The sequence below is a fragment of the Choloepus didactylus genome, chromosome 11, assembly GCF_015220235.1.
Source record: "Choloepus didactylus isolate mChoDid1 chromosome 11, mChoDid1.pri, whole genome shotgun sequence".
NCBI lineage: Eukaryota > Metazoa > Chordata > Mammalia > Pilosa > Megalonychidae > Choloepus > Choloepus didactylus.
The window spans coordinates 60,369,095-60,390,334 of record NC_051317.1 but is presented as its reverse complement, the minus strand read 5'-3'; the positions used below and the strand labels follow the sequence as shown (position 1 = coordinate 60,390,334).

The following is a 21,240-nucleotide window of genomic DNA, read 5'->3' as shown; positions in this document are numbered from 1 at the left end:
CACTTTTCACCATAGCAAGATGAACAGGATTTCTACTGTGAGTAAAGAAGGCATGTGGAAATTCTGAAAACTTCTTTTGGAAAATAATTATTGCAGAAATATAAAACTAATTAAAAGTTACCTTCAACTTTAGAAGTTGAAGTTTTCTTTATGGCTGATCCTAATAAAATTTTGAAAGCAGATGCAGTTTGTCTTTTCTGATCCTACTATCCCTGTTTATTTCTATGGCCCTTTCTACCTTCTGACATCCCTTACCTCAAGGTGTCTACTGCCCTTATGCACCATGTCTACAACTGCCTTGCACCCTCTCTCCCACTACCATTAACTTGTCAGACCTAAGCCTCCAAGCAGTGTAGTTCAGGCTGTCATCTCCTTTCAAGTAGCCTGCTTTGACTCTTATTCTCTCCGCATCCTCAAAGAAAATTGATTCATTGATTTCCTATACAGAATTCACATCAAACGGATTTGTATTTAATATTTTACTTCATCCTGAGGGGAAATTATACTTTTTAAAACACATCAACATGGAAAGATATCCAGAATATATTAATAGTAAAAAAAAAAGCAAAGTTCAGAGTAAAATTTTCAGTATAATTTCATATATAAAAAAGAAACACTATAAATATGTATTTTTGCACATATTTATATAAGCATTAAAAGAATGAAGAATATATACACCAGACTATTAACACTAATTTGTCAAAAGAATGGGATTGGATAGGGGAAGTAGAAAACAAATACTATTCTCGTGTAATTAAAAAAATATCTTAAAGTCTAAAGGAAAGATGTGGTGATATATTTACATGAGTGCAGGTATATATTTGTTGGGGGAACTATCATGAACTACCACTGTGTTCCAGAAGAATGGTTTCTCCATGGATGTTCAGCTGGGAGAGGCCTCAGGTGATAATGACATTGAACCTGATTTTCTACTATTCCTTCTGACAATGGTTTTGATAGTGGCAGCAATACGGGAGGGACTGGAAGAAAAAAGGAAAAGAATGCATCTACTCGAGTGCGTATAACCTTCCCACAGGTTAGGAAATGGGAAAACTTCAGTTCTAGTGTGACAGGGCCAGCCAACTGGTGTTTTCAGAACCTGGTTCTAGGGATTTTCGAGTGGAAAACAAAACCTCTTTGTCTAGTCACTCATTTTTGAAGGTTTCAGACATCTTTGGCTTCTCTTCTATGGGATCTTCATAGAAATAGGTTCTCAGAGGGTTATTTGTGGCTAATGTTCCCAAATATGTAAAAGGGGAGGGCATGTTTGTCATGTAGTGATTTATTTGGTGTGGAGAGATGTGACTGGTGAAAGAAGGATGTCCTTTGAAGCCTAGGGACTTCTCCTTCATTAATGGTGAGATAGTGAAAAGAGCTAGGGTCTGGCCCTAGTTCTCTTGTTGACCAGCTGACTGTCTTTAGGCAAAACTGTTTGACCTCTCTCTACCTCAGTTTCCTTATCTATAATATAGTGATAATATTGTGGGTACAGCTTACTCTAAAACTTGCCAGTCCAGATTAGATTATGGATGATGGGATAGCTTTGAAAATTCTAAAGCTCTATAAAATTTAAGGTGGCATTATTATTTTTATCTCAGGTGTTTGAAATGAAACAAAGAAAAAGTCTTAAGTTTGGAAGAATACTGATTAGCTGAGTGATTTTCTGAAGTATTGCTTGATTTATATGTAATAATGATGAAGATGATGACAGCTAATACTTCCATAGTGCTTACTATTTGCCAAGCATGTTCTGAGTACTTTATGTGTATTGACTCATTGTCTCATAATATTCCTGTGGGAAGAGGTGTTATAAAGCTATCATATTTCAGCCTCTAAGGGAATCTGTTAGGTGATTCTAAACCATGTGTAATGTTGTCCTCAAGGTCTGTGCCATTAGATTGCCTTAAAAGTGAAATCATTTTTTATAAATGATACATCTTCTGTCATTGAGACTATTCATAATATAACCCTGTATTATTTGTTTTATATAACTTAACTGTATATGAAATTTGTTTCATTTTTATTGTTTGCCTTCCACCACTACAATGTAAGCTCCAGAGGGTGAAAACTAAATTTTGATCAGCACTGTATTTCCAGTGTTTAGAACCAGGGCTGGTGCATAATTATTTGTTTAATAAATAAATATTTATTGAATGGCTGACTTTGGTGCCATCACAATCCCTTTTGAATAGATGATTAAGATAAACTTGCCTTAAAGAAATTTACCTTCGTAGTGAATGGCAGTGGTGGAAGAGCCAGTGTTCATATGTGTGTATCTATATAAAAGAACACAACAGTCTACAAAGGAAGATGTGGAGGAACAGCCACTGTAATGTTGATGGAGGGACAATAGCAATCCTGAACTTTTATGGATCACATGGAATGACTTTGCAAACAGAAGACTCTCGAGAGTCAATAGAGCAGTGAGTTCTTAAAATGTTTATTTATGACTTAAGAAAGAAAGATTTTGTCTTTATCTGCCTTCTTTCTTACAGAAGTGTATATAACTATGTAATGTATGGCCATTGCAGCAGCTAGATGGCACCACCAGCTCTCATATTTCTGTTTTAAGAATTTCACTTTAGTTGCAAAGGGTGCTGAATGTGGTACACTTCTTTCCTTCCATGATAGCTTTTGTCAGAAGTTATGGCTTATAGATTGAAAGGAATTGAGCTATGTTGCTTTTTGACACTATGGATGTTGTCATAGAAGACTCATTACAGATAAATCTTTAGTCTTTGAAAATACCGAAAGCAACCCAAAAGCCATCCTTTTGTAGCAAGTAAAATCACTATATATAATTATCCCGTGGGTCTTAGTTGCCCCAATTTCATGAGTTCTCTCATTGCACCCCAGCACACCTGCTGATAGGTCTAGTCTGAAAAAGCTAAATTACCTGAGGAGAGTTGTGTTTATATTTCAGAGATTCTGTCTTTACCACATCTCTACATCTAGAGGGACAGACCTGCAGAGTTAAAAGCTATGCTTTGTTGTTTGCAGAATCATAGATTTTAGCAATCCTTGAGCAAGTCAACCTCTGCATTTTACAACTAGGGACACTGAGCCTCAGAAAGGTTAAATGATTTGTTCAAGGTTACCACTCCCCCTCCCCAAATAATAGTCTCCAGACTCACAGCTTTTGTTATTTCACATGGCCGCTGCTGCCTTTTTTTTTTTTTTTTTAATTTAGGGATGTCCAACATAGGATGGTCTGCCTTGTGTCTTACAACTAAATGGGAGTTTGCAGGATTGCTTCAGGTTATTCTCAAAATAGGACTAACTGAATCTCCTAAATAGGATGGAATGTTTAAAATATTTTTAGCTCCCTTGTTGAACCAGAACCAGTGAGCTCTAGAATAAGGATGCTTTGGGCAACTGGGGAATCATGTGTGATCAAACTCTCTGTGATTAAAGTTCTCCATTTCTCAAAAACAGGTTTATGTAATATTTTACCTGTCTTATACTACAATACTGAAAAACTGTGTGAGAATGAGAGATAACTGAGTAAAAATTTGGAGTTTTCTAATATGTTATAGAAACCCAAGTTATTGTTGTCATTATTTCTTTGTCAAAAGAAATTAGCTTTTCTTCTTTTAAATTTATGATTTAGTTATTTATAATGGTTTTTCAGTTTGCACGTTGCTAGAATATACTTAACAATGAGTGCTCTCTTCTCTGCCTTTGTTGATTTAAACAGGGACATGTCGTGCATTCAACCTTGCCGACTTCCTAGTGTGCCTGCACAATTGTGGAAGTAGAGATAGGCCAATGTTTTTCAAATTTCTTTCTATTTCTTTGAGTGTTTGGTTATTGAAATATGAAATCCAAGGAGTTATTGGGATTTGAAAATATGTAGCAGTTTAATTGGGTAGCATGTTATTCGGTAGTCGCATTTTTCTTTTCCATTTTAAAAATCTATCCATTTAACAATAAAAATAAAATATTCAGCAGTTTATAGTTTTCCTTTTATGGTTTTATTTCCAAAGTGTTTTATTTCCTGTTATCAAGTTCTGATGAAAAATCAATTTTACACAGAATTTTGAGACAAGGATGGTGAATAGTTTTAGGAAAGGCTGTTGATAATAATTTGATAGTCTGGTGATAGTGTTTCCCAGTGTGTTTGAGATGCTTATAAAGAAGAAAATAAACTAAAGGATTTCTACATGGTAATAGTTACATTTATAGTGTGTGTTGACTGAGAAATTATTTAATGACACATAGCAACTTTGGATTCAAAAACACTGAATTGGATGGTGTAGAGGACTGGTGAGAGAAGTGGGTGGGAGCTAGGTGGTGGCTTTGTGTGCTAATCTAAGAGGTTTGTACCTTTTCCTGTAGGGAATGGAAAGCTATTGAAGGTTTTTGAAGATGGGTGATGGATGAAAATAGTATTTCCAAGTCTAGTGTCTGAGTTTGTGAAATTGGATCCACCTGATGATTTTATGCCCATGCTCTGGTGGTAGAATAGACTTTCCATTAAAAGTTGGAATGGCAGGTGTAGGTTAACCAAGATAGAATTTTGTCACTGTTATTGTTTCCAGATGTAGGCTATCATAGCAAATAAACAAAGAGTCCTGCTCAAGACCCTCTAAGCAATTCCGTGGTGGAACTTCTGTATCTGTATTTAAAGATGGTATTTTAGTTTCCTAGGCTGCTCAAACAAATACCATGAAATGGATTGGGTTAAACAATGGGAATTGCTCATGGTTTGAGGCTGGGAAAAAGTCCAAATCAAGGCATCATCAAGGTGATGCTTCCTTCCTAAAGACTGGCTTTCCTTGTTCATTAGTTTGTCACATGTCAAGGCACTTGCCAGTGTTTCTGGGTTCCATTGAAGTTCACCTTCTGGCTTTCTCTCCCTCATGTCTGAATTCATTCTGCTTATAAAGGACTCCAGTAATAGGATTAAGACCCATCCTGATTGAGGTGGGACACACCTTAACTGAAGTAACCTCATCAAAAAGTCTATCTACAGTGTGTTCACACAAACAGGAATGGATTAAATTTAAAAGTTTGTTTTTCTGGGGTACATACAGCTTCAAACCACCACAGATGGTTAGAATTTCAGTCTGAAGGTTTAAAATTTGCTTGCCACTGCCTTAATCTCACTCTAGACACGTATGCCTATTTGCCATTATATGGAACACGGATTTTTCACATGGTGAAATTGATTCTGACTCAGAAAGTGAAGTAAATTAGAAGTCCGTAATAACTGTTCAGAAAGTATTTATTTATTTATTTATTTATTTGTATGTTTATTTATTTATTTATTTACCTACCTTTGTGCTCTTTTTAAAATGAAATTTTATTTTGAGATCATTGTAGATCCAAGAGATCCTGTGTATCCTTTACACAGTTTCCCCCAATGGTGACATTTTGCACAACTGTAGGACAGTATTACAACCAGGATATTTACGTTGATACAGTCAAGATACAGAAAATTTCCATCACCACCAATATTCCTCATTGTTTCTGTTTGCTAAAGCTGCTAGAATGTAAAATACCAGAAATGGATTGGCTTTTACAATGGGGGTTTATTAGTTCACAAATTTACAGTTCTAAGGCCATGAAATGTCCAAATTAAGGCATCAAGAGGTAGATATCTTCTCTGAGGAAAGGCCAGTGGCATCTGGGGTTCCTCTGTCACATGGGAAGGCACATGGCAACATCTGCTGGCCCTTCTCTCCCAGCTTCTGACTTCAAAATGGTTTTCTGCAAAATCTCTCTTAGCTTCTCTCTTAGCTGCCCCCCGGGGCAAACACTGGGTTACGTATTTTAACTGCTTTCTTAACTTCTCTGTTTGTTCCTCCCGGGGCGTTTCTGTTTAAGTATCTCTGAGCTCTCTTAAAAATGTCTCTGCCTTTTATCCTCTCATAGTGGATGCTAGTAAAGACATTTAAGACCCACCTTGAATGGGCAGAGTAATTTCTCCAAGGAAAGAATCTAATCAAAAGGTCCCACCCACAATAGGTCTGCTCCCCACAGGGATGGAATAAGAACATGGTGTTTCCAGGATGCATAGTAGTTTCAAACCAGCATACTCGTCTTGCACTTTTACAGCAACACCTACTTCCCTCCTGCCTACATTCCCTCCTTAAACCCTGGTAACCAGTGATCGGTTCTCCATTTCTATAGTTTTGTCATTTCAAAAATGTTATGTAAATGGGAAAATGCATTATGTAACTTTTAGGGATCACCTCTTTTTCAGTCAGTATAATTCTATGTAGATTCATCCAGGTTGCTCTTTCTGTCATTAGGTTGTTCTTTTTTATTGCTGAATAGTATTCGATGGATATACCACAGTTTGTTTATCCATTCATCTGTTGTAGGACACCTGGATTGTTTCCAGTTTTGGGCTGTTATTCATAAGCTGCCATAAATTGTGTACAGGTTTTTGTGTGAACACAAGTTTTCATTTCTCTATATAAATACCAAAGAGTACAATTGGTGGGTCATATGGTAGTTGCATGTTTATTTGTCTTAAGAAACTGCCAAACTGTTTTCCAGGGTGACCACTATTTTGTAATACCACCAGCAATGTATGACTGATCCAGTTTTACTGCATCCTTGTCAGCATTTGGTGTTGTCACTAAGCATTTGGTGTGAAGTCTAAGATATCTTTAACTAACCCTAGGTTGTGAAGATTTTCTCCTATGTTTCTTTCTAAAATTTCATAGCTTTACTTTTACATTTAGCTGGCTGATCTCTCTTTTTTTATTTTAATAATTCAGTTTTATTGAGATATATTCACATACCATGCAGTCATACAAAGCGTACATTCAATGGTTCCCAGTACCACCATATATTTGTGCGTCAATCACCAAAATTAATTTTTGAACATTTTCGTTACCACACACACAAAAATAATAAGAGTAAAAATTAAAGTGGAAAAGAACAATTAAAATAAAAAAGAATGCTGTGTGCTTTTTTTTTCTATTTTTTGCCCCCATTTTTCTACGCATCCATCCGTACACTGGACAAAGCGGAGTGTGATCCACATGGCTTTCCCAATCACATTCTCATCCCTTATAAGCTGCATTGTTATACAATTGTCTTCAAGATTCAAGTGTCCTGGGTTGTAGTTTGATAGTTTCAGGTATTTACTGCTAGCTATTCCAATTCATTAGAACCTAAAAAGGGTTATTTATATTCTGCATAAGAGTGCCCACCAGAGCAACCTCTCAGCTCCTTTTGGAATCTCTCAGCCACTGAAACTTATTTCATTTCCTTTCACATCCCCCATTTGGTCAAGAAGATGTTCTCCATCCCACAATGCTGGATCCAGATTCCTCCCCAGGAGTCGTATTGCACGTTGCCAGGGTTATTTACACCTCTGGGTGTCAGATCCCCCATGGGGGAGGGCAGTGATTTCATCTGCCAAGTTTGCTTAGCTAGAGAGAGAAGGCCACATCTGAGCAACAAAGAGGCATTCAGGAGGAGAAACTTAGGCACAATTATAAGCAAGTCTAGCCTCTCCTTTGCAGTAGCAGTCCTCCCAAGGGCAAGTCCCGTGATTGAGGGCTCAGCCCGTCAAACCGCCAGTCCCCAATGTCTGTGAGCACATCAGAAACCATCAAGGTGGGGAAGCCCAACACCCCTGCATTCTTCCCCAGCAATGTTCACATTAGTAGTAGCATATAGTGTTTCTCTTTTTGTGCCTGGCTTATTTCACTCAGCGTTATGTCTTCAAGGTTCATCCAAGTTGTCATATGTTTCATGACATCATTCCTTCTTACTGCTGCATAGTATTCCAATGTGTGTATATACCACATTTTATTTATCCGCTCATCTGTTGAAGGACATTTGGGTTGTTTCCATCTCTTGGCAATTGTGAATAATGCTCCTATGAACATTGGCGCTCAGATATCTGTTTGCTTCACTTTCAGATCTTCCGGGTATATACCGAGAAGTGCAATAGCCAGATCGAAGGGTAACTCTGTATCTAGTTTTCTAAGGAACTGCCAGACTGTCTTCCAGAGTGGCTGAACCATTATATAGTACCACCAACAATGAATAAGAGTTCCAATTTCTCCACATCCTCTCCAGCATTTGTAGTTTCCTCTTTGTTTAATGGCAGCCATTCTAATTGGTGTGAGATGGTATCTCGTTATAGTCTTAATTTGCATCTCTCTAATAGCTAGTGAAGCTGAACATTTTTTCATGTGTTTCTTGGCTATTTACATTTCCCCTTCACAGAACTGTCTCTTCATATCTTTTGCCCATTTTATAATTGGGCTATCTGTACTATTGTCATTGAGTTGTAGGATTTCTTTGTATATGCAAGATAACAATCTTTTGTCAGATAACATGGCTTCCAAAATTTTTTTCCCATTGAGTTAGCTGCCTCTTTATCTGTTTGACAGATTCACTTGAGGTGCAGAAACGTCTGAGTTTGAGGAGTTCTCATTTATCTATTTTTTCCTTTGTTGCTTGTGCTCTGGGTGTAAGGTCTAGGAAGTGACCTCCTAATACAAGGTCTTGAAGATGTCTCCCTACATTATCTTCTAGAAGTTTTATGGTACTGTCATTTTTTTTTTTTTTATCTTAATTTTATTGAGATATATTCACATACCACGCAGTCATGCAAAACAAATCGTACTTTCGATTGTTTACAGTACCATTACATAGTGGTACATTCATCACCCAAATCAATCCCTGACACCTTCATTAGCACACACACAAAAATAACAAGAATAATAATTAGAGTGAAAAAGAGCAATTGAAGTAAAAAAGAACACTGGAGACCTTTGTCTGTTTGTTTCCTTCCCCTATTTTTCTACTCATCCATCCATAAACTAGACAAAGTGGAGTGTGGTCCTTATGGCTTTCCCAATCCCATTGTCACCCCTCATAAGCTACATTTTTATACAACTGTCTTCGAGATTCATGGGTTCTGGGTTGTAGTTTGATAGTTTCAGGTATCCACCACCAGCTACCCCAATTCTTTGGAACCTAAAAAGAGTTGTCTACAGTGTGCGTAAGAGTGCCCACCAGAGTGACCTCTCGGCTCCTTTTGGAATCTCTCTGCCACTGAAGCTTATTTCATTTCCTTTCACATCCCCCTTTTGGTCAAGAAGATGTTCTCCATCCCACGATGCCAGGTCTACATTCCTCCCCGGGAGTCATATTCCACGTTGCCAGGGAGATTCACTCCCCTGGGTGTCTGATCCCACGTAGTGGGGAGGGCAGTGATTTCACCTTTCAAGTTGGCTTAGCCAGAGAGAGAGGGCCACATCTGAGCAACAAAGAGGCATTCGGGAGGAGGCTCTTAGGCACAACCATAGGGAGGCCTAGCCTCTCCTTTGCAGCAACCGTCTTCCCAAGGGTAAAACTTATGGTAGAGGGCTCAACCCATCAAACCATATGGTACTGTCTTTTATATTGAGGTCTTTGATCCATGTTGAGTTAATTTTTGTGTAGGGTATGAGGTAGGGGTCCTCTTTCATTCTTTTCGATATGGGTATCCAACTCTCCCAGCCCCATTTGTTGAAAAGACTGTTATGTCCCCGTTCAGTGGCTTTGGGGGCCTTATCAAAGTCAGTCAGCTGTAGATCTGGGGGTCTGTCTCTGAATTCTCAATTTGATTCCATTGATTGATACATCTATGTTTGTGCCAGTACCATACTGTTTTGACTACTGTGGCTTTATAGTAAGCTTCAAAGTCAGGGAGTGTAAGTCCTCCTACTTTGTTTTTTCTTTTTTAGAGTGTTTTTAGCAATTCGAGGCATCTTCCCTTTTCAAATAAATTTGATAACTAGCTTTTCCAAGTCTGCAAAGTAGGTTGTTGGAATTTTGATTGGGATTGCATTGACTCTGTAGATGAGTTTGGGTACAATTGACATCTTAATGACATTTAGCCTTCCTATCCATGAACAGGGAATATTTTTCCATCTTTTAAGGTCCCTTTCTATTTCTTTTAGTAGAGTTATGTTGTTTTCTTTGTATAGGTCTTTTACATCTTTGGTTAAGTTGATTCCTAGGTACTTGATTTTTTTAGTTGCTACTGAAAATGGTATCTTTTTCTTGAGGTCTCTTCACTTCACTCATTTCTGGCATATAGAAACATTACTGACTTATGTGCATTAATCTTGTATCCTGCTACTTCGCAAAATTTGTTTATTAGCTCTAATAGCTGTATTGGTGATTTCTCAGGGTTTTCCAGATATAAGATCATATCATCTGCAAATAATGACAGTTTTACTTCTTCCTTTCCAATTTGGATGCCTTTTATTTCTTTGTCTTGCCGGATTGCCCTGGCTAGCACTTCCAGCACAATGTTGAATAACAGTGGTAACAGTGGGCATCCTTGTCTTGTTCCTGATCTTAGAAGGAAGGCTTTCAGTCTCTCGCCATTGAGTACTATGCTGGCTGTGGGTTTTTCATATATGGTCTTTATCATACTGAGTTTCCTTCAATTCCTACCTTTTGAAGTGTTTTTATCAAAAGGCAATGTTGGATTTTCTCGAATGCTTTTTCAGCATCTATTGAGATGGTCATTTGATTTTTCTGTTTTGATTTGTTAATGTGTTGTATTACATTGATTGATTTTCTTATGTTGAACCATCCTTGCATGCCTGGAATGAACCCCACTTGTTCATGGTGTATGATTTTTTTAATGAGTCTTTGGATTCAATTTGCAAGTATTTTGTTGAGAATTTTTGTATCTATATTCATTAGGGAGATTGGCCTGTAGTTTTCCTTTTTTGTGACATCTTTGCCTGGTTTTGGTGTTAGATTGATGCTAGCTTCATAAAATGTGTTAGGTAGTGTTCCATTTTCTTCAATGTTTTGAAAGAGTTTAAGTAAGATTGGTGTCACTTCTTTTTTGAAAGTTTGGTAGAATACCCCTGTGAAGCCATCTGGCCCTGGGCATTTATTTGTGGGAAGTTTTTGAATGACTGATTGGATCTCTTTGCTTGTGATTTGTTGGTTGAGGTCTTTTATTTCTTTTCTGGTCAGTCCGGGTTGTTCATGTTTCCAGGAAATTGTCCATTTCCTCTACATTATCCAGTTTGTTGGCATACAGTTGTTCATAGTATCCTCTTATAATTTTTTACTTTCTTTAGGATCCATAGTAATGTCACTTTTCTTATTCATTATTTTGTTTATATGGGTCTTCTCTCTTTTTGATTTTGTCAGTCTAGTTTGGGGCTTGTCAATCTTGTTGGTCTCAAAGAACCAATCCTTGGTGTTATTTATTCTTTCTATTGTTTTTTTGTTCTCTATGTCATTTATTTCTGCTTTTATCCTTGTTATTTCTTTCCTTCTACTTGGTTTAGGATTAGTTTGCTGTTCATTTTCTAGCTTCTTCAGTTGCTCCATTAGTTCTGTGATGTTAGCTCTTTCTTCCCTTTTGATGTATGCATTTAGTGCTATGAACTTCCCCCTCAGTACTGCTTTTGCTGCGTCCCATAGGTTTTGATATGTTGTGTTCTCATTTTCATTCTTCTCTATATGTTTAGCAATTTCTCTTGCTCTTTCTTCTTTAACCCACTGATTGTTTAGGAGCATGTTGGTTAACCTCCAGGTATTTGTGAATTTTCTAAGTCTCTGATGGTTATTGACTTCTAATTGTATTCCACTGTGGTCAGAGAATGTGCTTTGAATAATTTCAAGTTTTTTAAATTTATTGAGGCTTGTTTTATGTCCCAGCATATGGTCTATTCTGGAGAAGGTTCCATGAGCACTAGAGAAGAATGTGTATCCTGGTGATTTGGGATGTAATGTTCTGTATATGTCTGTTAAATCCAATTCATTTATCAGATTGTTTAGGTTTTCAGTTTCCTTATTGGTCTTCTGTCTGGTTGATCTATCTATAGGAGAGAGTGATGTGTTGAAGTCTTCCATAATTATTGTGGGAACATCAATTGCTTCCTTTAGTTTTGCCAGTGTTTTTCTCATGTATTTTGTGGCACCTTGATTGGGTGCATAAACATTTATGATTGTTATTTCTTCTCGTTGAATTGCCCCTTTTATTAGTATGTAGTGGCCTTCTTTGTCTCTCATGACATCCTTGCATTTAAAGTCTATTTTATCTGAGATTAATATTGCTACTCCTGCTTTCTTTTGGCTGTAGCTTGCATGAAATATTTTTTTCTGTCCTTTCACTTTCAATTTCTTTGTGTCCCTGTGTGAACGAAGGGGAGCACACTCCGTCTTCAGTGTTCATGCAAAAGAAAGTTTTATTCTACTTATTTCTACAGGTCTTTATAGCATACAAGGTAGTTTCCTACAGGTATCTCCGGGAGGGTACATTGTTTCTAAAGTCATGAGGTGTATTTACATATCTTTAGTCTTAAGGGACAATTTCTTTGGGCACTAGATGGGAAACAGTGGGGGTGGGAGACAGGAGCATGGAAGGAGCCCAGCAGGCGCTCAGAGACTATTCCCTCATCTAAATTGCAGTCTGCCTTCAGACATGCAAAGCTTTTGGCCTTTACCTAGCCCAGTGTCCGCCTTCAGACATCTGGAGCTTTGGGAAGGCCCTGCTCTATAGTTTGTTAAGCCAGGGGAACTTCCGTGTCTCCACACCTGTGTCTAAGATGAGTCTCTTGTATGCAGCATATTGATGGTTTATATTTTTTGATCTACTCTGCCAATCTGTATCTTTTAATTGGGGAGTTTAATCCATTTACATTCAACGTTATTACTGTGAAGGCATTTCTTGAATCAGCCATCCTATCCTTTGGTTTATGTTTGTCAGATATATTTTTTCCCTCTCTCTCTTATCGTCCGTTAATGAGCCACTATTGAATCTCTTTAGTGCTGAACCTTTCTCCATCTCTCTCTCTCCTTTCTTTGTTTCTCTGTTGGTGGGGCTCCCTTTAGTATCTGAAGTAGGGCAGGTCTTTTATTAGCAAAATCTCTCAGCATTTGTTTGTCTGTGAAAAATGTAAGCTCTCCCTCAAATTTGAAGGAGAGTTTTGCTGGATAAAATATTCTTGGTTGGAAATTTTTCTCTCTCAGAATTTTAAATATGTGATGCCACTGCCTTCCCACCTCCATAGTGGCTGCTGAGTAGTCACTACTTAGTCTTATGTTGTTTCCTTTGTATGTGGTGAATTGCTTTTCTCTTGCTGCTTCCAGAACTTGCTCCTATTCTTCAGTATTTGATAGTCTGATCAGAATATGTCTCGGAGTGGGTTTATTTGGATTTATTCTATTTGGAGTTCACTGGGCATTTATGCTTTGTGTATTTATATTGTGTAAAAGGTTGGGGAAGTTTTCCCCAACAATTTCTTTGAATACTATTTCTAGACTCTTATCTTTCCCTTCTGGGACACCAATGAGTCTTATATTTGAATGTTTTATTTTATGTATCATATCCCAGAGGTCCATTTTGATTTTTTTAAATTTTTTCCCCATTCTTTCTTTTGTTCTTTCATTTCCCATTTTGTCATCCTCTAGGTCACTGATTCATTGCTCAGCTTCCTCTAGTCTTGTACTGTGAGCATCCAGAATCTTTTTAATTTGGTTGACAGTTTCCTTTATTTCCATAAGATAATCTATTTTTTTATTTACTCCTGCAATTTCTTCTTTATGCTGTTCTAGGGTCTTCTTTATGTCCTTTATATCCTGTGCCATGCTCTTGTTGTTTGTCTTTAGTTCTTTGATTAATTGCTCCAAGTACTGCTTCTCCTCTGACCTTTTGATTTGGGTGTTTGGGTTTGGGTTATCCATATTGTCTGGTTTTTCACATGCTTTAAAATTTTCTGTTGTTTTTGGCCTCTTGGCATTTGCTTAACTTGATAGGGTTCTTTTAGGATATGTAGGTCAATTCAAAGACTATTCTCTAATTTATCAGATCTACAGCTTGGTGGCATACACTTTCGCTAACTAACCAACAGGTGGAATCCATGAGCCATCTCTTCCTCTCAAGCCAGTTATCCGCAACTTTGTCTTTGTGGTGTGTGTGGGTCTGATTCTTGTGGGGGTCCAATTGCTGCACCAAGTTTGGGTGTGTTGTTGGTGCTGTCCGCCCTGAATGTGTCTGAGCAGTTAGGGAGGGAGGGCAGCTTTAATAATCAAACTTCCCAGATGTTCCTGGAGATTTAGGGCTGTTGCAAGCATCTAAACCTTCAGTTCAGTCTCACCACAGATTGTCTTTGCTGCTGACCCACAGTCCTCGGTATTGGTGTATGGTCCCTGGGATTTCTGAGTGGGTCCCTCTTCCAAGCCATGCCCTCCTAGGGCCTCTGCTGAGGGAAGCCTGTGCTACGTCACAAGTGCGCCCTGTCACTCAAGGGAAGTTTGGGTTGCCAGGCCATATAGGATTGTTCCCAACCTGCTGAGAGGATAGCTGTACAGGGCATGTTAATTTCCCCCTTTTTGCACAGCTGCACCTTCCTAGCTCCAGGACAATTAGCTATGGGTGCACGAAAGGCCATTGTCCACACCCAATATTGTGGCATGTGTGTGTGTTGCTATGAACACTTACCCTCACACTGGGTTTTTTGGCATGGCTCTGGGCTGTGGTGCTGGCACTGGGCAGGAGCATTCCCAGCCTGCCAGGAAGAAAAGTGTAAGGGGCGTGGTTATTTTCCCCTTTTGGCTAACCTCTGCCTTCCCCACTCTGAGACAATTATCAGCTGGTGCACAAAAAGCTATCGTCCACGCCAGATATTGAGGCATACCCATAGCCCATTCTTGTCGCTCTTTACTGTGCAGTTCTCACTGCCGTATCTGCAGCCACTTTTGGGTTTTTTTAAAAAACAACTAGTCCGACTCCAAACACCAACCCACGGTGATGCATGGGTGCTAGATATTCAGCAGGCTTACTTACTCATTTCAGAATGCAGACTCCTGGTTTTACCAAGTGCACAGTGCCTGCGGATTTAGCAGACCATGTCCAGCTGGTATATCGCTGGAACTTGTGTTTTGGGTCACTTTCTGGCTTTTATTTAGTATTTTTCACAGAGGTGTTTTTTTGCCCTGTCTTTCCTAACTGCCATCTTCCCGAAGTCGGCTGATCTCTTTTGAGTTAATTTTTCTATGTTGAGTGAGACTTGGGTCTGCTTATGGATGTCTAATTGCTCCACATGATTTGCTGAAAAGGCTTTCTTTCCTCCATGGAATTGCTTTTGCATCTTTGTCAAAAATCAGTTGGGCATATTTGTGTGGGTCTATTTCTGCTTTCTTCTGTTCCATTGACTTATGTGTCTTCCTCTGCCAATAGCATATTGTCTTGATTGCTGTAGCTGTATAATAAGTCCTGAAACAGATTCAAGACTGATTTGTCCTGCTTTATTTTTATTTTTCAAATTTTTTAGCTGTTTAGTTCCTTTACCTTTCTGTATAAATTTTAGAATAACTTTGTCTCTATCTACAAAAAAATCTTCATGGGATTTTGATAGAATTTTAATATACCTGTATGTAAACTCAGGGAGAATTTGCATCTTTACTGTCTTGAGCCTTCCAATGCAGGAACATAGCATGTGTCTCTGTGCCAGTTTGAATATATTATGTCCCCCCAAACGCCATTATCTTTGATGTAATCTTGTGTGGGCAGACCTATCAGTGTTAATTAGATTGTAATTCTCTGAGTGTTTCTATGGAGATACACCCCACCAAACTGTGGGTGATGATTCTGATTGGATAATTTCCATGGAGGTGTTGACCCACCCATTCAGGGTGGGTCTGAATTAAATTACTGGAGCACTATATAAGCTCAGACAGAAGATGTGAGCTTGCTACGGCCAAGAGGGACACTTTGAAGAATGCACAGGAGCAGAGAGAGTAGCTGCAGCTGAGAGACAGTTTGAAGATGGCCGTTGAAAGCAGACTTTTGCTCCTGAGATGCTAAGAAAGGACAATGCCCCAAGAGCAACTAAGTGATATTTTTGAGGAACTGCAGCTTAGAGTGGAACATCCTGGGAGAAAGACATTTTGAAACCAGGCGTCCAGAGCAGATGCTGGCCACGTGCATTCCTAGCTAACAGAGGAATACTTTGGCAAGAATACGAGCAGTTAGTTTGGTTTAGGCTACTTCTGAATTGTGAACATATTAGGGATTATACTATTCGATTCCATTCATAGTCCACTCCTGGGTATGACTTCAAATAATGCATACATCCATGGAATAGCATCATAAACTGTCCACCTATCTGGTCTGTCTACTGCTTTTTAACTAGAAAGGACACCAGCACAAACCATCAGTATGGGAAAGAACATTAAACAGTATGGGAACTTTTGCTCCTGAGAAGCTAAGAGAGGACAATGCCCCAAGAGCCACTGGCCATCCTCCAGTGAAGGTACCCAATTGTTGATGTGTTACCTTGGACACTTTATGGCCTTAAGACTGTAACTGTGTAACTAAATAAACCCCTTTTTATAAAAGCCAATCCATTTCTGGTGTTTTGCATTCTGGCAGCATTAGCAAACTAGAACAGTCTCCATTTAGATCCTTGATTTTTTCACCATGATTTTTGCAGTTTTCAGCGTACTATTTCTGCATGCATTTTGTTAGACTTACACCTATGTATTTCATGTTTTTGAATGATTGTAGGTGGTATTGTATTTTTATCTTTGGTGTGTATGTGTTTATTGCTAGTAAATAGAAATAAAATTCATTTCTGTATGTTTATTTTATATCCTGTGATGTTTCAGAACTCACTTATTTGTTCTAGAAAGTTTTGTTTTGTTTTGTTTAGATTCCTTGGAATTTTCTACATAGACAATCATGTTACTTGCAAATATGGATAGTTTTTATTTATTCTTTTTTGGTCTGTGTGACTTGTAGTTCCTTTTCTTTTCTTATTGCACTGTCTAAAACTTTCAGCATTATGTCAAATAAGAGTGGTGAGAGAAGACATACTTGCCTTGTTCCTAGGGTGTGGAATCTTTCTTTCACCATTAAGTATAATGTTAGCTGTAGATTTTTTATAGATAATCTTTAACAAGTTGGGGAATTTCCCCTCTATTTCTATTTCCCTTAGAGAAATGAATGCATGCTGAATTTTGTCAAATGCTTTTTCTGCATCAATTGATATGATTATATGATTTTTCTTCTTTAATCTATTAATATGGTACACTACATTGATTGCTTTTGAAATATTGAACCAACTTTGTATCACTGGAATAAATCCCCCCTCACTTAAGCATGGTGTATAATTATTTTTATATATTGATGAATTTTGTTAATATTTTATAAGGATTTTTGAATATATATTCATGAGAGATATTAGTCTGCAGTTTTCTCTCTTTTGGTGTTATTTTTGTCTGATTTGGATACTAGGATAACACTGGCTTCATAAATGAATTGGAAACTATTTCGTCCTCATATCTTCTGGAAGAGATTGTATAGATTTGGTATTAATTCTTCTGTTAATGTTTGGTAAAATCCTCCAATGAAATTATCTGGGCATGGAGATATTTTTGAGGAGGAGTTGTTTATTTATGATATCAATTTCCTTAATTCCAATAATCTATTTCATGTTGGGTGAGTTGTGGTAGTTTGTGTTTTTCATGAAATTGCTCCATTTTATCTAAGCTGTTAAGTCTATGTGTTTAGAGTTGTTCATAGTATGCTCTTATTATCCTTTTGAGGTCTGCTCCCAAATTTTTCTTACCATTTAGGGGTTCATAGATAGCACAGAGCCCTGGTAAATAAGTTCTAAGTAATGTTAACATATTAGCTGACAAAGCTTTCCCAAATCAGTAACAGCCTGAAACCAAGAAAGGAAAAGAAAAAAAATTATTAGAAAATTCAGAACTCAGGGCTATTTCTAAGACTTAGGCTGGGAAATCCCCACAGCCCAGCATTAACTCTATAAAAGTCCATTTTGTTAGCCCAGTGGAAAGATGATTCTTCTATGAACTGGAAATAACTTCTGCCAATTCCTCTTAATGCAGCCCCTGAAAGTGCTGGAGGCACAATTCAAATCCAGGTCTTCCTCACTTCAATGCCTATTTTTCTAAAGCTTGCTAAATCTATTTAATAGATTAAAGTTTGCTAAAGCTGCTGTTATGCAAAATACTAAAAAACAAATTGGATTTTATAAAGGGGATTTATTAGGTTACAAATTTACAGTTCTAAGGCCATAAAAGTGTCCAAATTAAGCATCAACATGAGGATACCTTCACTGAAGAAAGGCCAGTGGAGTCCAGAACACCTCTGTCAGCTGGAAAGGCACATGGCTGGCATCTGCTTGTCCTTTGCTCTCGGGTTGCGTTTCAAAATGGCCTTCTCCAAAATGTCTCTGGGCTTCTGTCTCTCTTAGCTTCTTTCAGCTCTCTGTTTGGTTCTCCTGGGGAATTTCTCTCTAAGCATCTGGTAATCCCCTCTTAGCTTCTCCAGGGCAAACTCTGGGCTTCATCTCTTAGCTTAGCATCTCCACACATCTTTCTGTCTGCATCTCCAAGTGTTTCCAGGAATCAGCATCTGTTTCTGCTCTTGGGCTTTCTTAAGTACTCCAGTGAACTAATCAAGACCCACCCTGAATGGGCAGTGTCAACACCTCATGGAAATAATTTAATCAAAGTTATCACCCACAGTTGGGTGAGTCACATCTCCATGGAAACACTCAATTAAAAGGTTCCACTTAACAAGACTGGATTAAAAGATCATGGATCTTCTGGGGTCCATAACAGTTCCAAACCAGTACAATGCCCATACTCTATTATGTTATATTTTAAAATATAAAATACAAAAGTGAAGATTTTCCAATTTTTTTATTGACAGCTAACAGTTTTTGGAATTTCCTAATCATGTAATGTTCACCCCCCCCCACCCTTGGATGGCATAATATGTAACCATTATGTGAAAAAACATGATGTATTGGTAAAGACAACTCATAAGATTGAGTTAAACTTTTGGATGACTCTTAAGACTGCCAAAAGGGGGTGTTTCAGTTATCTATTTCTGTGAAACTAAATATACCAAAACTTAGTAGTTTAAAACAGCAACCATTTATTATTTCTCACAATTTTCTGGATTTGCAATCTGGATAGTTCTTTTTCTGGTCTTCCCTGGGATCACAGGACTTCATCTGATGGCTTTCCTGAGGGGCTGGAGACCACAGATGTGCCCCCTCATACATCTGACAGTTGGTGTTGGTGGTCACCTGTGGCACTTGAGTTCTCCATGTGACCTTTCATCCTCCAGTTGGTGAGACCTTTCATCCTCCAGTTGGTGAGATCTTCAGAAGATGGCAGTCTTTGGGTTCTGAGAAAGCGAAAAATGGAAGCTGTAAGTCTTCTTTAAACCTATCTTTTGAAATCAGATGGTGTCACTTTTACTGCATTATTCTGCCAGTCCAGGTTTAAGGGGAGGGAAAATAAACTCCATCTCTTTGTCTCTTGCAGAGGGACAAAGTCACACTGCAAAGGGGTATGTGAGATGTGAGGAATTGTTGTGACCATCTCTGAAAACAATCTACCACAGTGGGCAGAGAAGTGAAATGCTGATTTGTAGGGAAGGTTTCAGTGAGCGGTGGGGTGAGCTGCTAACACAGGGCCATGTGTCCTGGCACAAACTAAAGTTATGATTAGCAGCCAAATAAAAGTGTGTAAAGCAGTGTGCAGGGAGAATTTCTATGATGGTTTGAAGAGCTCTGGGGACTGCTAATTTTGACTAGGCCAGAGGACAGAACTAGACTCTTTTCCCTAGAGAGTTTCCCTTATTCAAGTAAGGTCTGAGATCAACCAGCCACAGTTCAATCTGGATACATCATCAGCCTGGAACAAGAAAAGATTTTCCCAAGCTAAGTACCCCATGGGCCTAAAATATTAAATATGAAATGAAGCTGTCTGCAAAATACCTATTATGCAGACATTTTGGCTGCCAAAATAATATTGTAAGCAATGAAAAGATGAAGACTATGGAGTTTTGCAAAGTAAATTATCTTTTTGGTTCTTATAATCCAATGGAATATTGGTATTTCTGATGTTTGAAATTTTATGGCTAAAGCAATTCTTTGTTCCTTCCCTGCTTTTCTTTATTTCTAACATTGCTTTCTGTGGGCTTTCTCTTTTAAAATGCAAACATTCCTGATATTATACTACATATGGCTTCATGGTGTGGTGGAAATCACACAGACCTTGGTTTCTGGCCTGCCTTTACAAACTGTGTGATCATGGGATAGTTACTAAACCTCTGTTAAAACTGTTAAAAATGATTAGGTTTTATGAGGATGAAGTGCTGAAATACATATTTTTATATATTTATTTATTTATATTTACATATATGTTTATATATGTAGTGCTGGGCAAATAATAGATGTTCACAATAAACATTAATTCCATGCTTCTCTTAAAATAGCACATTTCTAAAATACTTGAGTATTACTTTCTCTTTCATTGCTCTTTTCTGACATTAGAGGCAGAGATTTGTAACTTTGGGTCCATGGATAGAATTTAAGGGGTTCCTTATACCTAAATGATACTGAAAAATGAGGAGTGGTTATATTTGGAAAGGGTTCCAAATTGTGAGCTAATATCCCCTATTGATTTGCACCATGTGATAACTTGAAACATTTTGGTAGGAATAACAAGCGTGTCATCTGAGTCTATAATTATGAAAGGAATTGGCTGATAGGTAGTTATATGAATCCATGTGTCTCTCAGAAAGTAAGTGCCACCTGAATAGGTCATTGCAAAGTGATTGGACAGTAGTCTGAATATACAGTTAATCTCGAAATGAATTTGGAGTGTTTTCTTCCTTCCCCACAATGTCTTGCATGTTTTAGACCATTCTGCTGATTTAATTAAATATTCTTTCAATCCAGTTTCCTCTCCTTATTTATCTCTTCATCTCTAAAAAAGTAGTAGCACTATAGCTTGCTTTAAACTTGGAATTTATTGAGTCCGTAGGCTCAACTACCAGTGGCAAAGGGTAGAGTTAGCTGAATTTGTCATTATTTGAGGTACTCAGGTATTAATAGCTTTATTTTTTGGTAGAACAGTTCATTTTTTTTTAGCTAGATGTTTCTATTGTTTTGTAGGAGTGAAAGTAGAGAAATATTCTGGATTAATTCCATTATGAGAAGAACAAAGTGATTTAATTTTTAAGAGAAGAGCAAAAATATAATCCATTATATAAAATATGAAGAATTAATTCTTTCCTAAATATACAAGGTACTGTAATAGATATTGTATTATATAGAAATGAATTATGCGTAGAATGTCTCTTCTCATGCTCTTGCATATTCCTACCTTTCTCCGATATTGTTTGAAATTCATTATATAGTTCTGCTGTATAAAATTTTTCAATTGATGTTCATGTGTTTTAACAAGTTTTACAAA

General features: G+C 37.7%; 1 long non-coding RNA gene across 3 annotated transcripts in view; it reads left to right on the top strand.

The window, feature by feature from the left end:
* The window catches only part of LOC119506343, a 222,329-nt gene that overhangs the window by 189,783 nt on the left and 11,306 nt on the right, over positions 1 to 21,240 (top strand). For 2 of the 3 annotated variants that reach the window (XR_005210978.1, XR_005210977.1), the window contains one exon: positions 18,979 to 19,384. The exons of the other annotated variant lie outside the window; for it this stretch is intronic. This is a non-coding gene — a long non-coding RNA (uncharacterized LOC119506343). Of the gene's footprint in view, positions 1 to 18,978; positions 19,385 to 21,240 lie in introns of those variants that run through there. 3 annotated transcript variants of the gene reach the window in all.